Source organism: Lathyrus oleraceus, chromosome 5, assembly GCF_024323335.1.
Source record: "Lathyrus oleraceus cultivar Zhongwan6 chromosome 5, CAAS_Psat_ZW6_1.0, whole genome shotgun sequence".
Classification (NCBI taxonomy): domain Eukaryota; kingdom Viridiplantae; phylum Streptophyta; class Magnoliopsida; order Fabales; family Fabaceae; genus Lathyrus; species Lathyrus oleraceus.
Genome location: NC_066583.1, coordinates 617160891 through 617171734, shown reverse-complemented (window position 1 = coordinate 617171734; position 10844 = coordinate 617160891).

Genomic DNA, 10844 nt, shown 5'->3' with positions numbered 1-10844 from the left:
GCATTCTAAATTACCCCTAAATTTGTGGGGTGAGGCCTTACTATCCATTTGCCACATAATTAATAGAATTCCTTTAAAGAAAACCGGTATTTCTCCATATGAGGCATGGAAAGGTAGAGCACAAAATATTGGTTACTTTAAAGTGTGGGGTGTGTGGATTACTACAAAAATATGGATCCTAAAAGAACCAAGTTGAGTCCACGAGGGATAAGATGCGCCTTTGTAGGATATGCACAAAATAGTAAAGCATATAGACTCTTAAATTTAGAGTCTAGTGTAATTACAGAATCCCGGGATGTAGAATTCTTTGAAAATCTTATCACCAACGATAAATAATCATAGTTGGCCATAAATAAAGAATCTTGTGAAGAAGATTCTTCTCATATTGTAGAAATACAACCTGAATGCACTTCTCAAATCATTGAATCACAACTCGAGCCTATGATAAGCAAGAGACTCTGGAAAACAAAGAATCTAGGACCAGACGAAATTGATCCTCAATTTATTTCCTTTTATCTAGTTGAAGGAAATTGTAATAATTTCATTCAAAGTAATTTGGTCATTCTTCAATTAGAAGATGATCCTAAAACTTACAAGGAAGCAATAACTTCAAGGGACTCCTCTTTTTGGAAGGATGCTTTCCAAGATGAAATGGATTCAATTGTGTCAAACCACACTTGGGAACTTATTGACTTACCAATGGATCAAGGCACATTGGATGGAAGTGGGTGTTTAAAATGAAATATCATAGTGATGGTACCTTAAACACTTATAAGGCCAGATTAGTGGCAAAAGGATTTATATAAAAGGAAGGTATATATTACTTTGACACATATACACCAGTAGTAAGGACAACCATAATTAGATTATTGTTTGCCTTAGCCTCTTTGAATGCCCCTATAGTTCATCAGATGGATGTTAAAACAACATTCCTAAATGGAGATCTCGATGAGGAAATCTACATGGAACAACCAGAAGGCTACGTGCTTCCTGTAAATGAACTAAAGGTGTGTAACCTTATCAAATCTTTATATGGCTTAAAACAAGTACCAAAACAATGGCATCAAAAATTTGATTATGTGATACTCTCAAATGGATTTATTCCTAATTCTTGTGACAAGTTCTTATACACAAAGGTGTGCAAAAACACTGTAATATTTTTTTGTCTCTATGTTGATGACATGCTAATAATTAGCAATGATTTGAATGGAATTTTAGAGACAAAGAGGTTTCTAACTTCCACTTTCAAGATGAAAGATCTTGGACTTGTTGACCTAATTTTAGGGATCAAAGATAAGCGGAATATTGGAGGTTATGAACTTAGTCAAACACACTATATTGAGAACATGCTTGATAAGTTCAAACACCTAAAATTTAAGGAAGTAACCACTCCATTTGATCATGTCGTCAAACTTCAAAAGAACAATGGAAGGGAAATGGCTCAATTGGAATATGCAAGTGCAATATGGTGTCTTATATACTTAATGCAATGTACCAGACTCGATATATCATTTACAGTTAGAAAAATGAGTAGATTTACTAGTAATCAAAGTAAAGAACATTGGAAGGCAATCACGAGGATTTTTGTCTATCTACTGAAAACCAAAGATCTTGGCCTTTATTATGGTAGGTTCCCTGTCATACTAGAAGGATATACCGATGCGAGTTGGATATCTAACATTGGAGATCATAAATATACAACTGGGTGGATATTTACACTAGCTGGAGAAACAATTTCTTGGAAGAGCAAGAAATAAACATGCATTACTCTTTCGATCATGGAATTAGAGTTTGTGGCTCTCGCTTCCGCTGGTCAAGAAGTAGAATGGTTGAGGGATCTTCTGTTGGAGGTTCCATTGGCTAAAGACAACGTTTCAAAGGTGATGATACACTGCAATAGCCAAGCCACTTTAGCAAGAGCATTCAGCAAAATGTGTAATGGAAAGTCTAGGCATATAGGACTTAGACATTAGGTCGTGAGAAAATTGATTAAGTATGGAATCATTTCAGTCACCTATATACGAACAAGCTATAATTTTGCCGATCCATTTACTAAGAAACTGGCTATAGACTTAGTAAAAACAATCTTGAGAGGAATGAGGTTGAAACTTCTTGAATAAGAGTTTTAACAGTGGCGGTAACCCAATCTTATGTTAACAGAATATAAACTTTGAGATTCAATGGGTAACAACAAGTCGTTGATTTGGATGTAAGTCAGGCATTGGGTAATAATGTTGACTATTTTAACTAGAGGGTTGAGGTTTCCAAAACCTCTTAATGAAGTTCATAACCGAGGAAAAGTATCTCATGGAAAAATGATACAATATGAACTTCACCTATGTGAATTTCGAGATGGTGTCGTCTCAAAGTGAGAGTTGGAGTTTCTCTCATGAAAAGTTCATGAAACAGGATAGCATATGGCCATAAATAAGTGCTAAACGAGATATGTAGAGGAAGAACCTTTAAAGAGTGTATGTAAGGTAACGTTAGTCTAATCATATGGATTAATGGTTTAAAAGCACCGTTATCTAATATTCCGATTAAACTTTGCATTATCCTCATTAAGGTTACGTTTTAAATTGAAAGATTACCTAACTGTATTAACACTTTTTATATCTCATTTTCTGGAATTAGTTTTGTCATTATTAGAACAAGTGGAGGATTGTTGGAAATTATGAACAATAATTGCCATGGATGTGTTCCAATATGACAAAAATGGGCAATTGAGTTAATGGCAATAAATGCATTGCAAATAGTCCCACATAGAAAGTGGAGCTAACTTTAAAAGCATTTATAAAGACCTTGAAACATTAAACTTACCAAAGGAGCCAAAGAGGATAAGGTGCCACATGGACATATATGGTGGTCCTAAGCATTATGTCACTTGTCACATCCAAATAACCCCTCACAAGTGTCGTCACCGGCGACACCTACACCGGCTCCGGGACCGGGTCCGAGGGCGTGGATGCAGAGGCGTTAGTGGCGGCTTGTAGGCGGAAGTTGAGCACTTAGGCACGACGCATTAGAGCAATCGGGTTATTCGTGGCGTTAATGAGGCAACGCTCCGACGGTCGGCCTTCAACCGACATGCTGCGAATTAATTTTAATTATTGCTCTAGGATTTTAGTCGTTACTTACAGTTTGAATTTCGAATTCAAAATATACAACACTTCATGAAATGGTGCATTGTATTATTATAGGTGAACCATTGCAAATATATGCTGAAAAGGTGTTGTTTCATCAAGAGTTGCAAACTTATGAAAAACACATGCATGGTGTCGCATTACGCGAAAAACCGGCGGGAAAACAAGAACAACAGAGCCGCCACCGTGCGTTATTTATCCCAAAAGAGGGAAAGGAAACGCTCGAAGTAAACCTAGGAAAAGACATGGTCTCGCGACCAAAGAGAATGGGATCGGGAGTCGGTTATGCGAAGGGAAGGTATTAGCACCCCTACGCATCCGTCGTACTCGACGGGATCCACGCACAATAGGAAGGAAAATGGTTGCTAAAACACTGCTCAAACACACACACACTGGCTGAAAGAGACACAAGGAAACAAACAAGACTGAAATTGACTCGGCAGGATATCGCATCCTGGGCCTACTTAGTCTATCAGGCATAGACATCAGAGTCGAAGTAGTTCGGACCGGGGAACGACACATGCTCGCTAGGACATCGCATCCTATGCATACGTATCTTCTTGGACGAAGAAGAATCAGAGCATTCATAGCTCGGCTAACACGCACACAAACAAACGCAGGCAAAGGCAAACGTGGAGCCCGAATGCCAATCAACTGGACTTACATCAGCATCCGAACCAAAACACACACAAGAAGGCAAACGTGGAGCCCGAATGCCAATCACTGGGCTTACATCAGCATCCGAACCGAAACAAACTCACACTGGAACCCGAATGCCACTCGATGGACTTACATCAGTTTCCAAGCACACAACAACACACACAGAAGGGTTGAAGACAAAAGGTGGAAAAAGAAAAAGGGCGCCCGGAGAGATCAGCTCATCTCCTGCCTACGTACCTCATCTGGTATGAGGATCAGGGCGACGTAGTTCCCCTACGCAGGGAAAAAGGACTAGCCTAACCAGATAACAGAGGGAGACACAACTAGGGAGACTACGACTCGAGCCTAGATGTTATCATGCAAAATCATCCCTAAGTTAAGGTTGCTATCTAACTTGCACAGGAAGCAAGCCTATCCTAAACATGACTTGCACAGGAAGCAAGCCACACCAAACCTATCTTGCACAAGAAGCAAGCTAAAGCAAACCTAACTTGCACAGGAAGCAAGTCAAACTAAACCTAACTTGCACAGGAAGTAAGTCAAACAAACACACAAGCACAAGTAGCACACACTATATGCAAACAATGGGCTCAATCAAGGTTAGGTTTTAGTCGAGGGGTCATATCAACCTCAACAAACAAACCACTGGAATTGGGTAGTGTTAGCTCTTAACCTTGCCATTGAGGGGCTAAGGTGAAGCAGATGAAAGGTGAGTGAAGATAAGACTTCACAGCTCTTATCCCTGGCCTGGGAGAGCTTAAGACAAGAATGTGTGGGTTCAGAAAGTGGGAACCCTTCTACACATTTGAAACTGACTCAATTGTACAATTGTACAAGATCTTGGGTTTGTATCTGCAATGCATCAACACAGTGATGTGAGCAAAGCAGATGACACACAGAATAGCAGGGGATAGATTGCATATCCCTTGGGTTCTGCCAATTTCCTCTTCACTTAGGAGGTCTTTGACTCTATACAAGGACAAATGTAAACAGTCACAAACATTGCCTCTTAAGGAGGACTTCAGACAGTTGCCTGGCCAAGTAACAGGCCAGGTCTTCCAGACTACATGAAGATAAGAAAATATACCTCAATGCAAATTGCTCTTAAGCAAATCAAAGCAAAGTTCACAAGGAACTAAAAGCAACTAAAGGTACCTGAAACCAGTCAAACAGAATCAGTACACAATTCAAAGTCAAAGCAAAATGAGATAAGGATCAACAGTCTACACAATCAGTTAACTGTGCAATGCACAAGGCTCAAGCATATGAGCCAAGCAAGCTACAAAACAAACAAGTTAGTCATGATAATCAAATCAAACTCATTCAATTTGTATTGACCTCTCTAAGGCAACTGCTTCTTATCCTGAAAAAATGAACTCAACCATGAGCAACAGGACCACTAGGACAAGCCTAGGGTCAAAAGGGGATGAGAAAGTCAAAACAGAAAGTGAAATCCAATCAAAATCATATTCAAACAATCAAGAAGCAAACTTAAGTGGTTCCATGTTCATATCATTCATCATCATGATTTCATAAACAGATTAGGTCAAAGCATGGCATATGGAAGCTCATAGAAGTCAACAGCAAGACTTAGCTCAAAAACAATCATAAACAATTCCAAAAATTCTCAAATAATTCATGATCAAACATCATCCATAACATGATAGGCACACCAAATTTCAGCTCAATTGGATCATGGGAAGTAGGGAAATGAAAATCAGAAAGGCAGGGCAAGTTCAAACATGCTCAAAGAAGTCAACCAAACATGCACCAACTTCAATAAATCATAAATCAGTGACAACATATGAGAAATTAGTTGGATTGAAACCATGATAAACCTTAAGATGTCCACTAATCACATGTCAAATTTCATGTCCATCCAATAATGTATGAGAATTTCACAAAACAAATGGCATCAAGTGTCACAAAAGTCAACATTTTGGTCAAACAGGGGAGAAATTACCAATCAAATAGAAAATGCATCCCAAAATTCCATAAAAATTCATACACATTTTCAACATCCATAAGCATGTTCATGCAAAAAATCAGACCAAATTGAGTTCATTAGGCAAGGTAAATAAAATCATGAAATTGGACCTCAATGGTGTGACACAAATTGTCACACCCTAATTCAAAAAATCATAACTCACAAACCAGCAAAGATAAATTCACAAACTTTACACCAAAATCACCATGAATGTGTCTAGTTTAAGCACAAAAACTTTCAAAACCATTGGATAAAGCATCATCATTTCACAATTGATTTGGCAAAGTGTACAAAAAATGGACACATGAACAAAACCCTAGCACAATTAAAAATCCACTCATGCCAAAAATCTGGAAAATATATGATAAAAAACTAGAGATTATGATGAATAATTTTCAAAAAGTCTCATTAATTTTGGATTAAAATTGGATGACTTATGAATTTTGTAAGTTGGTGATAAAAAATGGAATAAAAATTGAAAACAACATGAATTAATGAGACCATTTGGCACGGAATGGCATTTTAGTAAATATATTGGAACTTAAATGGAACGCTGCGTTCCGAACATGAGCGTGTCACGTAGCCATTGGTTCATGGGCAATAGAATAGTGGAAGCATGCAAAACACGTTCAAAACAGAAAATCTGGAAATGGCATTTAGGGTTTATGTGTACAGTACATCATCATCTTCATCCCAAATCGTGAAAAATTATTTGCCCAGAAATGGAAAACCATCATACCATTAGAATCATCAAGCAGTGCACATCATGAATCCAACAACCATTAAGCTTAAATCATGCAAGAATGGAAGAAACGAGCAAGATAACATTTAAACATCAAAGTTCATTTCACCATATCTCTCTAAATACTCAACCATTCATCACGATTCAAAGTGCAAAATAATCAGCAAGGCAAACTCTACACAAGGCATAGCAACATTTTGCGAATGGAGGGATTCGAAAATTTACCAAGTTGGAAACACAGTGGTGATTTGATGGCTGTTAAGTCGTGTATGCTCGAAACAGATGCACATGAAGGTTCTAGGAGGTGAATGGAGGTAGGAATTTAGCTCAACAACCTTGCTTCTAGCTGCAACCAAGATCTGCCATGGAAGAATATTGATGTAGCAGTGCTTGGTAATGGCTTTACAGTCGAGATTTACCACTTGCAACAGCTTTCAAATGGTTAGTATATGATGAAACCAACAAAACCAGCTCGAGTTCTTTTGAGATTTTTAGCAAGAATTTCAAAAATGAAGAAATTGATGTTTGAGAGAAAAAGAGTTTTTCTGTTTGAGTGAGTGTGGCTTCTAGGGTTGTTTTGCAGAAAATGGAGCATATATAGTCTGATTAAGGTTGGTTAAACATGATTAATGGAAGTGGTAAACAGAATTTGGTGAGAGAGGTGTTTTGACTAATTTGTGAACTTAAGTCAAATTGTATGGGCATGGCTCTTACAGCTGCGAATTTGGGCTTTGAGCAAATCCAAAATGCAATTTCTGGTCATTCTCAATTGGCAAAAGTTGTTGGAAATGGTTATTTTGCAAAGTCATTTTTCAACTCACTTGAATTAATTCATGCTAGTTCAAAAATGCCATTTTGATTGGTGAGTTTTTGGTAAATGGTGATGACAAATTTGGAAAGAGGGCATCAAATGTGACTTGTAGCAAAAAAACCCACCCAATTTGGCCAAATGGTTTGGAAGATATGCCACTTTGAAGTTCAAAAATTTCTGAAAATGATTTGATCATAACTTGCCAACCATACATGGGAATTGAGTGTTCTTGGACTTTTTGGAAATGGGAGAAAAAGATCTTCAACTTTCATGTTGGGAAACAATTCATTTGAAGCTTGTATCATGATGTAAGTTTGAGGAGCAAGACTTTCCATTTTTGGCAAATTCCAATTACCGGTCAACTTTCTATTTTTGGAAATTTCTTGTTTGACTTCAAATTCTTCCATGATGATGTTTGACATGTTATATGAGGCCTATATGGACATGAATGAACCCCTTCAAACCATTTCCCACCTGGAAATCCATAAAATCAGGCACAGTTGACCACAGTTGACCATGGTTGACTTTTTAGGGTTTCTGGTGAACTGAGCCATGACTGATGACTTCTGGGCATCCAATCTTTGACCAAAACACTTTCAAAGGACCCCTAGATCATGTAAACATGTTGGACCAACCCTATGGCCTTGTCTCAAAAGAAAATGCACTGGCTTGCTTGATTGACTGATCTCCTGACCAATTTGACCTAATTTGACTGATGATCTTGCACTTGGGCAAATGGACAATGCAATGCTATGCAGTGGACTATGTTAATGCTATGACCTAATATGAGAATGTATGTACAATGATAGGTGCAAATTTGAGGTGCTACAGCTGCCCCTATTCAATCAGCTGGGAACCCGAACGGATGATAGCAACGGCTGTCAGACTTTCAGGGTAAACAGGGATTGAATACCAAGAACCGTAGAATTTGCATAATACAAGGATCCAACAATGGAAACGTCCACTGGGATTTGATATTTATTACTGGGTATTTTTTGGTTTTTGTTTGTTCAAAGGGTACGGCCACATCCAGACATCGCAACGACGATGAATGGGAAAAGAAATCACAACTAGATGCCAACGGACAACTAGGAAAAACTCAACATTTACCAAGACCAACGGAGAGGTAACCAGACATTAATGAATGACTGGAAGAGATACAACCATACGTCAACGGACGACATGGGAAAAACTGAACGTTTACCAAGACCAACAGAGAGGTAACCAGACATTAATGAATGGCTGGAAGAGATACAACCATACGTCAACGGACGAAATGGGAAAAACTCAACGTTTACCAAGACCAACGGAGAGGTAACCAACTGGGGACGACCAGGAAAAACTCGACGTTTATCGAAACCAACGGAGAGGTAACCAGACATTTACTGATGAATGGGAGGAAACTCGACGTTTACAGACATCGAAAGATGATGTTTACAGACACCAAAAAGATCGACCAGACGTTTACTGATGAATGGGAAAACTCGACGTTTACAGACATCGAAAGATGATGTTTACAGACACCAAAAAAATCGACCGGACATTTACTGATGAATGGGAAAACTCGACGTTTACAGACATCGAAAGATGATGTTTACAGACACCAAAAGATCGACCAGACATTTACTGATGAATGGGAAAACTCGACGTTTACAGACATCGAAAGATGATGTTTACAGACACCAAAAAGATCGACCAGACATTTACTGATGAATGGGAAAACTCGACGTTTATAGACATCGAAAGATGATGTTTACAGACACCAAAAAGATCGACCAGACATTTACTGATGAATGGGAAAACTCGACGTTTACAGACATCGAAAGATGATGTTTACAGACACCAAAAAGATCGACCAGACATTTACTGATGAATGGGAAGAAGATAAATACAACCAGACGTCAACGGACGAATGGGAAAAACTCAATGTTTATCGAGACCAACGGAGAGGTAACCACATGGGGAATGATACAACTAGACATCATCGGATGACTAGGAAAAACTCGACGTTTATCGACACCAACGGAGAGGAGGAATCTTCACTAGGGAAGGGTACAACTAGACGTCATCGGACGACTAGGAAAAACTCGACGTTTATCGACACCAACGGAGAAGAGAAAAGCTTCACTAGAGAAGGAGGACGACGTTACGAACATCGAAAGATGATGTTTACAGACATCAAAAGAGGACCAGACACTTGCGCATGACTGGAAATCACCGAACGATGGTGTTTACCGACACCAAAGAAGACCAGACACTTACGCATGACTGGAAATCACCGAACGATGGTGTTTACCGATACCAAAGAAACAACACACGCGGGTGCTGACGGGATACTGACCTCTACAAGATGACAGGGCAAGGCTGAGCACTTGTAGGGGGTCTCACTGGGGAGAAGCAGGCCTTCCTTTCACCAACGGATGAGGAAATGAACCTCTGTGGGGATTGTCAACACCAAATGTTGACTGGAGCAACTGTAGCAAATGTGTCGTACCGGTTTGAACAAAAATCCGCCTCTGCAGGGGATACAGTCTGATAGGTTTCGAACACATGAATGCATATGTTTGAATTTTTTTTTATGGCGTAATGCTCCATTTATGAATGGAAATGCTACGCTTTTTTGAGGATGCAATGATTACTATATGCAAAATGCAACATGAACCCTGGCTAGGGAGCCAAAATGATCAGATATTCCGACTCTGTGGGGGGACTCTGACTGAGGAATACCCTGCGGGGAGAGCTTTGGGGAACGGTAAAGCGACTTCGCTGGGGGGAAGACTCAACCAACCCTCAGATAGGATAAACTCTGCTTTGGAGAATATTTGTTACTCCGCTGGGGACGACCCATGCAATTCACAGGTAGAATCAACTCAGCTGGGGTTGCAGATATCAGTCTGCTACGGAAACTCGTCCAATCCACTGGTAGGATGAACTCTGCTGGAGAAATATGTCATGAAACCCGCTCCACTCGGGGAACTTGCTGAGGAAAAACCCACACCATTCTGCTGAGGAAGACAACCCTAGTGGGGAGAGTAACAAATCCGTTGGGGATGATAACACGTCACATCACTGGAGATGAACCTCTACCATCCTGCTGGGGAGAAGCACTCACGGCCATGCTGGAGATAACAGTATCACAAACCCACCTGCTGGGGAACATACAAACAGTCTACTGATAAACTCCGCTGGGGAACTCCCGGGGAAAATAACTGCCAGGCGCTCAGCGGGGATTCTCAACTGGGGAAATCTGCAAGCACAGGCCTGCTGGGGGATAAGCAATCCTTAGATCTGCTGGGGAAAGAAGGTACTGTCCACAGACATCTCTGCAGGGGAAATAACTCTGATAGCTTCAATACTGGCTTGGGCTGGGGAAACGTCCTCCACCCTGAGAAACCTTCTGCCCCTGCCACTCCCACTGGGGATATGACAACCTTCAGGCTTACTAAGGAGACACCGATCTCGGATCTGTCGGGGAGATCACACTCTCAACCCATTGGGGGG